The sequence below is a fragment of the Eutrema salsugineum genome, unplaced genomic scaffold (assembly GCF_000478725.1).
Source record: "Eutrema salsugineum unplaced genomic scaffold, Eutsalg1_0 scaffold_11, whole genome shotgun sequence".
NCBI classification, from domain to species: Eukaryota; Viridiplantae; Streptophyta; class Magnoliopsida; order Brassicales; family Brassicaceae; genus Eutrema; species Eutrema salsugineum.
This window is the reverse complement of record NW_006256901.1, coordinates 11202665-11218358: the sequence shown is the minus strand read 5'-3', so window position 1 is coordinate 11218358 and position 15694 is coordinate 11202665. Positions and strand designations below refer to the sequence as shown.

The window sequence follows — 15694 nt, the reverse complement described above, 5'->3', positions numbered from 1 at the left end:
ACCCGTGTCTTGTAGACCGTGTCATTCCACGAACATTGGCCATTCCACTTTTGCTTTTGCCACGACCTAGTCTTCTTCTGTGGCAATCTTCTGATAACACCGTATTTTGACCACTTTTATGGATCGTTTTGAAATACTTTTTCTATGTTTTTAATTGCTTTTAAGTACTTTTATTACGTTTTTCTAGTATTTGTAGTTTCAAGACTCTTTTCAGGTAACTTAGGGAAAAGCTTAACAAAATGGATAGAAAACCAGATTTCAGCTCAGAGTCAAACCGTCAGAAGTTCACCCCTGATTGAAAGCCTTCTCACCGTCTGATCCAGCTCAAATTTGGAGACCTTAAAGATGGAAGTATCATCTTTCCAGTGCACTTTACAGCTTGGCAATCCAACGGTTTCAATCAAAAGATACGCGAAGAGCAAGATGTCCCGTAAACCAGCTTGCCAGCACTTCCACCCGCGGCCAACAAGCATTTTCCCGACCGCGGCAAATCACTCATCCACCACGGTCACACTTGTCCCGACCGCGGCCTTCAACCTCCAAGCCCAAAAAGCCTATTTCTGAAGCCCACATTTGGAGAAACCCTAAGTGACGTCCAGAGAGGTCTTGAGCACTATAAATACATGTCTTAGGAGCCCTAGAAATCGTGTAACCTATCACCACTGAAATATTTACTTCATATTTTTATTGTTTTTGCTTTAGCTTTTAGGGAGAGAGAGATTTGTTCTCTTGAACCCTTGTTCTTTCTTTATCAATTTCGGTTTCTATTCTACTTCTTAATATTATGTCTTTAATTTCGTTCATTATGTCTGAGTAGTTTTATTGTTGGGATTAAGGGATTTTCGATGGGGATTTATATGTTCGATGAGGATTCCTTTGGCTATGAGCTGAATCTTAGAACTTTTTCTTCTGAATTCGTTTTTACTGCATGAGGGTAGCGTCATGAACTACAATCTGATCCAGATGCTTGGTGACACGAAAGTGTTCATCAGGTATCAGATCTAGTTTAGGAGAGCAAAACAAACATAGGAGTGGAAACCTACCTATGGGCGATTTGTGACTTAGGACGAGTCTTAAACATAATGCATCTCTTCTCTTCCAGGGCCAGAGTGGAAACCTACTGGTCAGGGTTGAGAGAGATAGTTGTCTATGATCACGACAGTGGCGTATTCATACGTCCGTGACTCCAGTTCGAAAAGTTTAAGCTAAGATCTTACAAAATTTCCTCTCTAGCAATGTTTTGAATCGTTCGTACCCCTGAGAAAACATCCCTGAAGCCCAACGCCTTTTTCTCCATTGATTTACATCGATTTTCTTTCAGCTCTAGTTCAATATTGTCTTTCCCTTTTAGTAGATTTTCATTTAAGCATTAGAATATCCATTTTTCGCATTTTTAGTCATTTCGTTAAGTTTAGTTATTACGCCATTTAATTCCCATATTCTCTTTTAATATTTCGTTTTTACATTTTAAACACACTACCAAACCCCCACAAAACCGTTTTGGTTCTAGACTTCCTTACTTTATACTCATTTCAAAGGCTTTTTGCAGAAAAAGATCCTTCTTCCCTGTGGATTCGATCCCTAAGTACTACAATTGATCAGCTGTGCACTTGCGGCTATCAATTGACAACCCTCGACACCACACATCAAGACCACCATCATCTCCTCGTGGCATTCTCCGAATGATGGATATCTCGTATTGCTTTGCCACGGCCTGGTCTCTAACCGTGTATCTTGGCCGTGTCGAAGTTCGAGCCCTTTGTCCTTCCATCTTCATTTTGCCGCGGCCTGGTCCTGAACCCGTGTCCTCTAGACCGTGGCATTCTCCGAACATTGCATCCTTTCTTCCTGCTTTGCCACGGCCAAGTCCTTCCCGTGACAATCCCCTCGTGGCAAACCCCGAGCACTGCTCATTCCATCATCATTTTGCCACGGCCTGGTCCTGAACCCGTGCCTTGTAGCCGTGGCAAACCTCGAATCCAAGCCTTTGTTAAACTTTGTGGTGCCACGGTCAAGTTCATGTCCGCGTCTCGTGGCCGTGGCAAGAACCGAATGAATGCTTAGTCTTTTTTTCTTTTGCCAAGGTCACCTTCCATCTCGTGTCATTCCCACCGTGGCAAAGTCCGAACCAGGTCCTCTTCTTATTTCTTTTTGCTGCGGCCACCTGTGTCCATGCCTTTTACCCGTGGCAATCACCGAACCCTAGCTTCTTTTGCCACGGCCTGACCTTGAGACCGTGATTCATTCCCCGTGGCAAAGCAAAAAGGCTTGCCACGCCTTGTTCCTGACCGTGGCCGGTGCCCATGTCAAAGGCCGAGCACAAGCTTGTCTCCATTCCTTGGTCTCTTTTTATTTTGCATTCACTTTCCAAGGGTTCAGACTCAAACCTATAACCTGTAGACACTAAATAAACCCATCAAAACATCCTAAAACATAAAAAGAAAGGAATCAAAAGATCAAAAGCATATTTACAAAGGATAAGCTTGGGGTGTCTCCCAAGAGCACTTTGTTTAAAGTCTCTAAGTTTGACTTTGGAAACCTGTTTAACAGGCTGGTGGATCAAGAAGGGGAACTGATGTAGCTTCCTCCTTCCCTTGTGAAACTAAGTAATGCTTGATTCTCTGTCCATTCACCATAAATTCTTGACCATTCTTCCTTTCTAAGACAATGGCACCATAAGGCCTCACTTCAAGAACTTTGAAAGGTCCAGACCACCTAGACTTAAGCTTTCCTGGAAACAACTTAAGTCTAGAGTTGAACAGCAACACCAAATCACCATTCTTGAACTCTCTTTTCAGAATCTTTTGATCATGCAGAACCTTGGTCTTCTCCTTATAGATCTTTGAGCTTTCAAAAGCCTCAAGCCTAATCTCCTCAAGTTCATGGAGTTGCATGATCCTTTTCTCTTGAGCTGTCTTGATATCAAAGTTCAGCAACTTCACAGCCCACATGGCCTTGTATTCCAGCTCAACAGGAAGGTGGCAGCTATTCCCATATAGCAGACTGAATGGTGATGTCCCAGTCGGAGTTTTAAAGGCAGTCCTATAAGCCCACAATGCATCATCTAGCATTTTGCTCCAATCTTTTCTGCTTGAGCTAACAGTCCTCTCAAGAATGGCTTTGATCTGTCTATTGGATACTTCAACCTGGCCACTAGTTTGAGGATGATAAGGAGTAGCTACCTTGTGTTTCACTCCATGCTTTCTCAACAAACCCTCCAAAGTCTTGTTCACAAAATGAGATCCTCCATCAGAGATAACAACCCTTGGAACTCCAAACCTTGGAAAGATAATGCTCTTGAACAGCTTCACTACAACCTTGGAATCATTGGTAGGGGAAGCAATGGCCTCAACCCATTTGGACACATAGTCCACAGCAACAAGTATATACTGATTCCCATAGGATGAAATGAAAGGCCCCATGAAGTCAATCCCCCAACAATCAAAGATCTCAACTTCTAGAATGGGGTTTTGAGGCATCTCACTCCTCTTTGATATGTTCCCATGCCTCTGACAGGCATCACATGCTGAAACCACCAACTGAGCATCTTTGAACATTGTGGGCCACCAAAACCCACTCTGAAGAACCTTGGCCACAGTCTTGAATGCTCCCATGTGACCTCCAAAAGCTGAGCCATGACACTCTTGCAACACAGGTTGCATCTCTTCCTCAGCAAGACACCTTCTATACAGCTGATCTTTGTTCAGGACATAGAGATAGGGCTCATCCCAATGGTATCTTTGAACTTCTCTGAAGAACTTCTTCCTGTGGTAAGCATCCAATTCTGGTGGTTCCACTCCACAAGCAAGATAGTTCACAATGTCTGCAAACCAGGGCATCCTTCTCTCTTGAATGCTGTCCACTTCTTCAAACTCCAAATAAGAATGGAGCACCATCAGTGATTCCTCAGGAAGACTATTATTGAGAGGCACTTCAGAATCAATCCTCAGCCTGGAGAGATGGTCTGCAGCCCCATTCTCTATACCCTTTTTATCTTGTACTTCCATATCAAACTCCTGAAGTAGAAGAACCCATCTTAACAGTCTTGGCTTGGCATCCTTCTTGGTCATCAGATACCTGAGGGCTGCATGATCAGTATATACAAAGACTTTTGATCCCACCAGGTAGCTTCTGAATTTATCAAAGGCAAAGACTATTGCCAGCATTTCCTTCTCAGTAGTAGCATACTTCTCTTGTGCAGAGTCAAGTGTTCTACTGGCATAGTAGATGACATGTAGCTTCTTGTCTTTCTTTTGCCCAAGCACTGCTCCAACAGCAAAATCAGATGCATCTGTCATGACCTCAAAAGGAAGGGACCAGTCTGGTGCCTGAACTATTGGTGCACTAACCAATGCCTCCTTGATCAACTTGAAGGCTTCTTCACATTCAGCATCAAAGATGAAGTCCACTTCTTTACACAACAGCCTTGTCAAGGGCCTGGCAATTCTTGAGTAGTCTTTGATGAATCTTCTATAAAACCCTGCATGCCCAAGGAAACTCCTTATCCCTTTGACTGAAGTGGGGGTTTGCAGGTTCACCATTACTTCTACCTTTGCTCTATCAACCTCTATGCCCTTCTCAGATATCTTGTGCCCAAGAACTATTCCTTCCTGCACCATGAAGTGGCACTTCTTCCAGTTCAACACCAAGTTATGCTTCTCACATCTCTCCAAGACCTGTGACAAATTAGAGAGACAATCCGAGAAGGAGGAGCCATAGACACTAAAGTCATCCATGAACACCTCAACTTTCTCTTCTATAATGTCAGAGAAAATGTGCATCATACATCTTTGAAATGTGGCAGGCGCATTACAGAGACCAAAAGGCATTCGCCTGTCTGCAAATGTGCCATAAGGGCATGTGAATGTTGTTTTCTCTTGATCTCTTGGATCTATGGGAATTTGAAAACATCCAGAGTACCCATCGAGAAAACAAAAGAAGGGGTGGTTTGCAAGCCTCTCTAACATCTGATCAATGAAAGGTAAAGGAAAATTATCCTCCCTAGAGGCTGCATTGAGCTTTCTATAGTCTATACACATTCTGTGTCCTGTGACAGTTCTAGTAGCTATAAGCTCATCCTTCTCGTTTTTAACCACTGTGATCCCACCCTTCTTGGGCACAACATGAACATGAGACACCCATCTTGAGTCAGAGATTGGGTAAATTATCCCTGCCTCAAGAAGTTTTAGTATCTCCTTCTTAACCACTTCCTTAAGGTTGGGGTTAAGTCGTCGTTGATGCTCAATAGAGGACATAGATTGGTCCTCTAGGTGGATCCTGTGGGTGCAAATGTCAGGAGAGATCCCTCTTATATCAGCCAAAGAATATCCTATGGCTCTCCTGAACTTTCTTATCTCACTAAGCAATGCATTTTCTTGATCCTCTAATAGGCTATCATTGATGATGACAGGATATGTGGAGTTTAAGCCCAAGAAAGCATACCTGAGCCCTGTTGGTAGAGGCTTGAGCTCAACAGGGGGTGCATCAGCCTCATTCCAATCCTGGTCCAAGCTACTTTTGCTGGTGTCTGATCCTTTGATAGCCTAGACCTCAGAGTCACTTTGTTCCTGCTCCAAAAACCTTATCTCAGGACCCAGCTCTCTTGCATTGTCCAAGTACAACTTGTACCCTTCACTTGATTCAGCTAAGAGCCCATTGCCTCCTTGTTCTTGAGTTAGAGCAGCTTGAAGAGGATCCTCAGTATTCAGCAACTCTAGCAACTCATCAGCCAACTGATCCATTGTCTCCACATAGAAACATTGACCTTCAATGGTGGGTTTCTTCATCATCTCATTCACATCAAACTTGAGCTTTTCAGACCCAAGTTGGAGCTCTATTATCCCACCTCTCACATCAATAATAGCTCCTGCAGTTGCTAAGAATGGCCTGCCCAAGATAAGAGGATCTACTGGTTCCTTATCCATTTCCAGCACAACAAAATCTGTTGGAACCTCAAAACCACCAATCTTGACAGGTAGATCTTCCAACATACCAACAGGCAATCTAACTGATCTATCTGCAAGGATAAGAGAGATCCTTGCAGGTTTGAAGACTCTAAAGCCCAGCTTCTTTGCTATGGGGAATGGCATCAAGCTCACTGATGCTCCTAGATCACAAAGACATCCAGAGAATATAAGAGGTCCAATGGCACAAGGGAGTGTGAAACTCCCTGGATCAGTTAACTTCCTTGGAATGGACTTCTTCTGAATGATAGCACTGCATTCATGACTTAGTACTACCATTCCTTGAAGCTCTTTTGTCTTGTTCAGAATGGCATCCTTCAAGAACTTCCCCATCTTTGGCAATATTAAGAATGCATCAATGAGAGGCATTGTGAGTGGTGTCTCCTTGAGTGCCTTCTCAAATACAGCTCTTGCCTTGTCCACTAGTTGCTTCTTGAATCTCCCTGGAAATGGAAGCTTGGGTTGGTATGGAGGTGGTGGCACATATTTCTTTTCTGGTTCTGGTTCCTTTGCTACGTCTTTTCCCTTTTCTGTCCTTGGTTTCTCAGCAACTTGATCCTCTTTTAAGGCTGCCTCCCCCAAAGTTTGATCATTGTCCTCAATGATCACATTATTATTCTGAATACCAGGTAACTCCTTTCCACTCCTCAGTGTAATGGCCTTGGCATATTCCTTGGGGTTGGGTAATGGTTTTCCAGGTAGGTGACCTTGGTTCCTTGAGCTTGATGCCTGGTTTTGCTTCAGTTCCTTGATTTCCTGTTGCATGGCTGCATTCTGACTTGCAAAGATCTGTTGACCCTGAAGTAGTTGTTGCAGAATACCAACCATATCTGAACCCATCTGTGGCTGTTGTTGAACCGGTGGTGGCTGAAACTGTTTTTGAACAGGCGCTTGCTGTTGGAACTGTGGAGGACCAAACCCTGGTGGTGCCTTTTGCTGCTGTGTATTGAAACTAGGACCCTGAAATGGTTGCTGTTGCTGACCAAAACCTTGATTCTGAGCAAACTGATTCTTTGGTTGAAAAGATCCTTGAAAGTTGTTCTTGGGAACAAAGTTCTGTGGAGCTTGAGAATTGGGATAGACCTAGTCTTGTGGGTTAGCTACATTGGTGTTCCTGTAAGAAAGGTTTGGATTGGCATTACCATACTGATATCTCTGGAACCTCTGATTCCCAATGTAGTTAAGCTCCTCTTGGGTAAGACCTTCTTCACTTATGTTCTCAAAGATTTGAGATGGTTCCTCATACTCTCCAACAAAATGCATTGGCTTGTGAGTTACCAACTTCAGCTTGTCTAATTCACTTCTCAACTCCTTAACTTCTCTGGTGAGCCTCTGTTCTGAGCTTGAACCTTCAGACCTATTTGATCTGTCATAGTCTTCAGCATAAGTATCATTGCTTAATGCTAAGTTCTCCACTAGCTCTAAAGCAGCATGTATCTCTTTACCCAGAAAGTTCCCATTGGAAGCAGTATCCAGCTGGTTTCTAATCTTGGGAAGAGCTCCTCTATAAAGTGTGCCGAGAAGAGAAGCCTCACTAAACCCATGGTGTGGGCATTGGTTTGTGTAGCTCCTGAATCTCTCATATGCTTCACCAAAACTCTCATTGCTGTACTGAGTGAAGCTAGAGATTTGGTTCCTCAGTTTTGCAGTTCTTGAGGTGGAGAAGAACTTAGATAAGAAGGCTTGCTTGCATTGCTCCCAGGTTTGAATGGAGCCTCTTGGAAGATTCTTCTTCCATTGATGAGCTTTGTCACCAAGACTGAAGGGAAATAGTCTTAGCTTGAAGCTGTCTTCTGAAACTCCATTAATCTTTGTCAGATCACACACCTTATCAAACTGGTCCAAGTGTTCCAAGGGATCTTCCATTGCAAACCCATGGAACTTTGAGTTCTGGACCATATTCAGCAATGATGCCTTCACTTCAAAGTTGTTGTTTTGCACAGGTGGTGCCTGAATACCAGCTCCATACTGATGAGCATTGGCCCTGTCATTCTGTCCAACATAGATTTGGGGTTGCTCATATCTTCTTTGTTGTTGTTGGAAAGGGTGGGGTTGGTGGTGCACTTGTTGTCTTTGCTGAACATTGGCCTGATGCCTTTATTGAGGAGCTTGAGCTTGTCCCTGGTGGACATAAGCTTGTTGGTGGTGCACCTGTTCCTGATGAACATTACCCTGATGAAGCCCTTGACCAACTCCATTACCAGCTCCATTACATTGAGCCTGTTGCTCATGAACTGGTTGTTCTATGTCTACCACGTGATCTCCTTGTTCTGCCATCTCTGTCTGATCAATTTGTCTACCACGTCTGTCCCTTCTCCTCCTTGGTACCAGAAGATTGATATTGTCGTTGAGAGGGAAAGGAGGGCCACAACTTCTTGATCTAGACCTGGTGTTCATACACCTGAAATCACAAACAGAACTTGAAAGGAATCAGTAAAACAAGAAAGTAAGCACTTGATCTCAAGAACAGATCAGAGCTTAATGCTAAACAAACCACAATTTGGCAACGGCGCCAATTGATAAGTATAGTGGTAAGTATTCCCGCCTGTCACGCGGGTGACCCGGGTTCGATCCCCGGCAACGGCGCCAATTGATAGACAAGACTTTTTAGGGTCTCAGGGCTATCAATCCCCTTGTCAAAGTAGCACAAAGAGGTTTATCAATCCAGATGTGGTGTTAGACACTAAACTATGTGATCAGGTTCTTAATTCAAGCAAACAAGAGTGGGTTTTGATTATCTAGAGACAACTACAAACTTAAACAGGATTAAGGATTAATGAAATGCTTAAACAAGAACTAAACAATGACAAATGATGATAATGTATGAATGATGATGAGAAAGGTCTTAGACATGATAGTGGATTAGGGTGCCTTCAGTGATAAACTAATGAGCTAATGAATCATATGATCAAGCAAGCCATTCAACATAAATATCTTTAATTAAGTTAATCCTCTCATGAAGGTATTAACTTCTATGCTAAAACAGTTTCTAACCCAATCATCATCAGTGAAACAAGAGTTAACAAGCATTAAGAATCAGTTTAATCTGTCATTTAAGCATATAAACAATCATTCCCATGATGAATAACACTTAAACCTCTAACAACTTTGGTTCAGGCATTTCATCATTCACTTTTGCTGCATGAAATGCCCAGAATCTAGACCACATATGATTTGTATGGATCTAGCATAGAGAACAAGTTGTAGAGAATGGAATATGCATGATCTAACCCCTAAGCTCACTAATCTACCACTTAAGCACCCTAATCTACATATCTAAGACCTTAATATGGGATTACTCACTAATCATGATCAACACACTAGATCCTTTGCAAGATGTGTTGTTAATCATGATTAGAAGTGTGATTTGATGATAAGAAATGATGGAACAAGATGAAAAGAAACTCCAAATCGATATTAAACTCTAAAAACAAGGTGTATCAAGTTCTCTTTCACCAAAGGGAAAAAGAAACTAAAAGTAGATAAAAGGTGTTCTCCAAATTAGGTCTAAAAACAATATATAGGAGTCTTGGGCGAACCGGGTCAACCCGGAACAAACCGGGTACTGACCCGGTCTTGGTGGATGAAGAAGGGTTTGCCACGGTCTGGTGTGTTTTTAGTGTGACTGTGGCAACCTAACCGTGTCAAAGCTTTCTCTTGTGTTCTTGGTCGCCTTTTGATGCCACGGTCTGATCAAACCTCGTTCGAATCCCGTGGCAAGTCACCATGTCAAACGCCGAAGATGTGCAAAATTTGCCTCGGTCAAGCCCCAGACCGTGGCATTCAGACCATGTCAAAAACCGCATGCATGTAAAATCCTTCCCAGCCAAGTATTTGATTGCCACGGTCAAGCTCCAGATCGTGGCATTCAAACCGTGTCAAAACCCGAATGCATGTAAAAGTTGCCCCAGCCATCTTCTGTTTGCCACGGTCAAATGTAGACCGTGTCATGAAGCTCGTGCCAATCGCCGAAGGTTTGCAGAAGTTGCCGCGGTCAAGTCCCAGACCGTGGCATTCAGGCCGTGTCAAATGCCGAATGCTTGCAAAGTTCCTCCCAGCCAAGTGTTCGTCTGCCACGGTCAAGTGTAGACCGTGGCATGAGGATCGTGTCATTCGCCGAGGGTGTGCAAAAGTTGCCACGGCCAAGTGTGGACCGTGGCATTCCATCGCGGCATGTTTAACTTAGTCATTCTGGGCTCTCTGGACCACCTCGCATTCCGGAGAGTGTAACTTCCTAGAGACTTGTCCGAATTGAGTGATTCCGGTTGAAGAAGACAGAGGACTCATTTATCTCCAACTTTGTTGAAGGAAGCTTCGGTGCTTGGGAAGTGTAAGACTTCCTGGAGGGCTCATCTTTGCAATGCATTTACACGATCAGAGAGAGCCGTCTATATATGTGTCCATTCCGGAGACCGAATCTTCCTGCTCATAGCTTTGAATTGAATGATCTCGGATGTTCTGGAAAGAGGACCCAAATTTCTCTGATTCTCATGAAGGCCCCGGAAACTGAATCGGCCTGGAAGTGCACTGTCCTTCGCATTCTTCAGAGCTTATCGGCTTGGTCGAAAACAGCAGCGAGACAGGGGTTTCTTCCGACGAGCTTAACTCTCTGCTCACGCGTCCGAATTCCATGCTTCTACTTGCTATGAATCCGTGATCCAATGCTCTCCAACTTCTATGAAGCACCCGACATCTGAATCGGACCGGAAGGTTCCCCGGACAGGCGATTTCAGAAACGTGTCTGCACCCGGAGATTTTGGCCGAGAGATTCGATAGCCGGTACGCGTTTTGGCCGATAAAATCTACCCGCGGTACGTGAAAATGGCCGATAAAATCCTTCCTGGTACGCGAGAATGGCCGATAAAAACCTTCCTGGTCAGCGAGAATGGCCGAGAACCTCCTTAAACCCAATTTTGCCACTTTTCAAGCTTTGATCACCATTCCACCTCCTGGATTCATCTTTTCAGCTCCAAATACACCTGATGAACACTCAAAACATGCAAAGACTCATTGGAACCTAATGCATCTCCTAAGTTCTAAAACACCCTGAGGACCTAAAATGCATGGCATAAAACATGATTTAGAATGAATTATGCAACCTAAATGATGCAAATTATGAACATATCATTGAATTCAACTATGTCTGAGTAATTTCCCAGTTGGGTTTTTAAGGGAGTTTTCAAAGGGAATTTCATGTCTTGAATATATGCTTTATTCGATTTAGGGTTATTGATCTTCTAGGAGTCCTTCGTTCATTCTTATTCACTATGCTGTTTCTGTTGCTAGCCGCTTAGAAATTGATTTCAGTAATTGGAGCCACGAGAGTGCTGTATCGAATTACCAGACCTAGAAGTGATCGAGCGAATTCGCTACAGGAGACAAAAGCTACCTGTAGAGAATTGTGAGCGTGGACGAATTCTATTTATAATGCATGATCTTATTCGCAGCATGAGAGAGAGAGTTAATTGCTGTGTTGAGTGATTAGATGATTAGGGTGACGTCAGTTGGCTAATCTTATATGTTTCTATTCTAGTTCGGGTTCCTCACTAGATGATTACTTTTATCGATTTGTATGTCTTTTGATCAGTTCATGAACCCCTGCGAGAACCCTTGGAACCCAGCGCCTGTTTTTTATTGTTTTACAACTTGTTTATTTCGATTTACACTAAGATGACACCAAAACCAAAAACCTCATTTGCTTGTTCTGCTAGTCTTAAGTCTTGATTGGTTCGCACTGAAAGCTCAAAATCTCTGTGGTTCGACCCCTAAGTACTACAGCGTACATCTGTGCAGTTGCAGATATTTAGGGTTATAAATTTAAAACGTGAAGCTAGAAGTAACCTTTGATTCTCTTAGCATCAAGTATTTGGCGCCGTTGCTGGGGATTTTGATATGTTCATAATTTGCATCATTTAGGTTGTATAATTCATTTCAAATCATATCTTATTTCATGCATTTTAGGTCTTTAGGGTTTGTTTTAGGACTTAGGAGTTGCATTAGGTCCCAATGAGTCTTTGCATGTTTGGAGTGTTTATCAGGTGTATTTGGAGCTATTTGGAGTTAAAAAGGTAGATCCAGGAAGAGGAATGGCGATCAGGACTTGAAAGATGGTGAAAATGGGTTTTTGGAGGTTCTTGGCGATTCTCACGTACCGCAGGAAACTTTTATCGGCGATTTTCATGTACCGCGAGTGAGCCCCTCGGCCAAAACGTGTACCGCTGCTAAGGTTTCTCGGCCAAAGTTTCCGGGTAAAGACACATCTCAGAAATCGCGTTACCCGAAGGTTTTGCCGGTCGATTCAGCTGTCGGGTGCTTCATCAAAGTTGGATAGGATTGGATAATGGTTCCAGAGCAGGTAGAATCATATAATTTTGAGCCGTGAGCAGAGAGTTAAGCCCGTCGAAAGGCACGCCTGTCTCGCTGCCATTTTGGACCGACCCGATGAGCTCCGAAGAATGCGAAGGACGATGCACTTCCAGACCGATTCAGTCTACAGGGCCTTCATCAGGATCCGAGATATTTGAGTCCTCTTTCCAGAACGTTTGAGATCATTCAATTCGGAGCTATGAGCAAGAAGATAACGTTTCTGGAATGACGCATGTCTAGAAGCCTCTTTCTGACCGTGTCAATGCACTGCGAAGATGAGCCCTCCAGGGAACCTTCCACTTCCCAAGCGCCGAAGGTTCCTTCACCAAAGTTGAAGATGTCTGAGTGTTTGATAACACCGAATTTTGACCATTTTTATGGATCACTTTAATATCTTTTACAAGTGTTTTTACTCCATTTTCAAAGGTTTTCAAAGGATTTCTATGTTTCCGGATTTTAAAAGACTTTTCAGGTAATTTGGGATAAAGAGGCACAAAATGGAACAAAAAGACTCTTTTGGATAAAAGCAGACCGTCGGAACTCTCATGGAGAGACGAAGACCTTCTCACCGTCTGATCACCCTCAAAATTGGACAATTTATAGAAGAATCAACCAGCTTTCAAATGCACCTGGTTTGGAGACATTCCAACGGTTGGATCTCAAGATATTCCATTAGCCCCGGAGCCACGCGGAGTCGGCCAGCAACTCACGCGACCGCGGCCAACAAGCTATTTGCCGCGGTCAGAAGCTTCCCGACCGCAGCCAACAAGCAATTTTCCGCGGTCACAACACTCCCGACCGCGGCAATCAAGCTCCGACTTAAAGCCCACTTATCTGAAGCCCAAAGTCATTCTCAGCCTCCATTCCGGAACGAGACCATGGAGTATTGGAGACTATAAATACATGTCATTTAGGTCGTTTTTAGACACAACCCTTCATACTTTACATTAACCCTTTTCTTTCAGCCGTTTTTATGAGATTTTTGTAGAAGATTGTTCAAGTCCGAGTTCTTCAATAGAGAAGCTTTCTTTATCTCTTTTCTTTACTGTTTTTCATTACTTTTATTAAAACCAATGATGATGTCGACCTCAGCCATGTCTGAGTAGATCCCGAGTTGAGCTTAGGGTTCCCGAAAGGGGCTCTAATAATCAATTAAGACATCTAGGTTTATAGATCTGGGATTTCGACCTGTTCTCTGTTTATTCTTGTTCTTATTGCATGTATGCTTGATTGATCACCTAGTATCTGATCTAGATAGTTAGTGTTGCGAAAGTTTTCATTAAGTATCAGCCCTAGAATGAAACAGGCAATTTTTCCGTAGGAGTGGAAACCTACCTGCGGCGAGATCGTGAGTATTGACGAGTCTTGTGCAGCTCTTGCGTTCTCTCCCTTCCAGGGCCAGAGTGGAAACCTACTGGTCAGGGTTGCGAGAAACAGTTGGTTATGATCACGACAGTGACGTAGTCATACCGCCGTACTCTAGCTCTAGAACCCATATATTGTTATCCGTCAATCCCAATCTATCTACCTTAGTGTTGAAACCGATTATGATCCCTTAGAGTTCCCAAAAGCTCAGCGTTTTTAGCCATAGTTTACAACTCCATCGATTTTCAATGTTTTCTTAGACTTGCATTTCAATTCCCTTAGTTCGATATTTTACTTGCTTAATTTACCTTTCATGCAATATTTCACTTGCCTTATTAGTCTTTCATTCGATATTTTGCGTATTCTAATTGCATTTCATTCGATTTTCTTACTTGCTTTTTAGGATAGATTTATTTGCTTTCTTTGTTTTTAGTTTAGTTCGCAAAACAAACAACCAACCTTTAAAACCAATTTAGTCTAGACATAAAGTTAAAAACCGTAGAAGAATACCAGGCACACAAATCTCTGTGGATTCGATCCCTAAATACTACAACTGATTAGCTGTGCACTTGCGGCTTTCATTTGTTTTGTTAAGGGTAAAACTTGTTCCCTCACGCAGTTGACACGACCATCAAGTTTTTGGCGCCGTTGCCGGGGATTTGTTTCGCTGCCTTTTGCTATTTTTCTTGTTTTAACTTCTGTTCTAGACACCTGATCTCTAGTTCTTTCTTAAAGTTTTTCTGAACTATCTTTCCCTTCTTTTATTTTTCTCTGAATTGCATGAATACCAGGCGTAGACCTGCAAGAGACATTCCAATTCTAGACGAGATAGACAGACACGAAAGAGAACTTCGAAGACTTAGAAGAACGCAAGGAATGGCCAACGACGACCAGCCTGGAGATCCTATTAATCGAAATTTAAATATGGACCAAGACGGGTCCCAACATGGAGAAAACAAAGAGAATGATCACATAGAAGGTGATGATGCTCGACAAGATGGAGAGGAGGTTGAGGTTCTTCCAAGAAACCACCAGAACCGAGAGAGAGAAGGACGTGAAGACCTTGATCCACCCATCAATGCAGACGATGGTGACCACCCAGAAATGTAGCCGAATGAACGCGTTCACCGCCCCATTTCGCCAGCAAATCAACACCGAAGACAAGCCAGGAACCATCGCATAGCTGATTTTGATGCACCTACTCAAAATTTTCAGAATCGATCTGCAATTCAAGTACCATTTCCAAACCGGAATGAGTTTGAAGTCAAGCCTCAAATCATCTCATTGGTGAAGCAAAACCAGTTCCATGGAGTTCCTTCTGAGAACCCAATGGACCATATCGAGCTTTTTGAAGAAATTTGCAGCATGATGAGAACAAACCAAGTTCCACCTGACTATTTAAAGTGTAAGCTGTTCCCTTTTTCATTAGCAGATAAAGCTCACCGTTGGTTGAAGGCTTTGCCTGCAGGATCGATTACCAATTGGGAAGAATGTAGAACTGCTTTCCTAAACCACTTCTACACTAAGTCAAGGTCGAACAATTTGAGAACAAAGATCTCAACCTTTCAACAAGGGCCAACTGAATCTTTCTATGAAGCTTGGGAACGTTTTAAGGAGTATGAACGTGATTTCCCTCACCATGGATTTCATGGATCAAGCCTGCTGAGCACATTTTACCGAGGTTTGCAACCAAAATACAAACTTTCACTTGATACAGCTAGCAATGGAGATTTTGGGCAAAAGACGATAACCCAAGGAAGAGCTCTCATCGAAAATTTGGCTCAAGCCAATAGCAATGACTGTCCTGAATACGATCGATCGATGAAGCAAGCCGGAACAGACAACAAGGAGATAACCGAGTTGAAGAACATGGTGAGCCAGCTTCTGAAGAGCAACAATCGCCCGATCCATGCCTGTGAAACCAACAATGGCACAGAAGATGAAGGACCTAGTGATATCGATCACATTAATTAAGCATTTCAAGAAGAAGATGTGAACTA

At 43.1% G+C, this 15694-nt stretch overlaps 2 non-coding genes across 2 annotated transcripts; one reads left to right on the top strand and one right to left on the bottom strand.

Annotated features, from left to right (window-relative positions):
- The first annotated feature begins 7500 nt into the window (after positions 1-7500).
- On the top strand, positions 7501-7607 carry LOC112089978. Its single transcript, XR_002901338.1, has one exon. It is a non-coding gene; the product is annotated as a small nucleolar RNA R71 (small nucleolar RNA).
- A 7626-nt stretch (positions 7608-15233) lies between these two features.
- Positions 15234-15340, bottom strand: LOC112090041. The gene has a single exon (XR_002901400.1). It is a non-coding gene; the product is annotated as a small nucleolar RNA R71 (small nucleolar RNA).
- Positions 15341-15694: the final 354 nt, after the last annotated feature.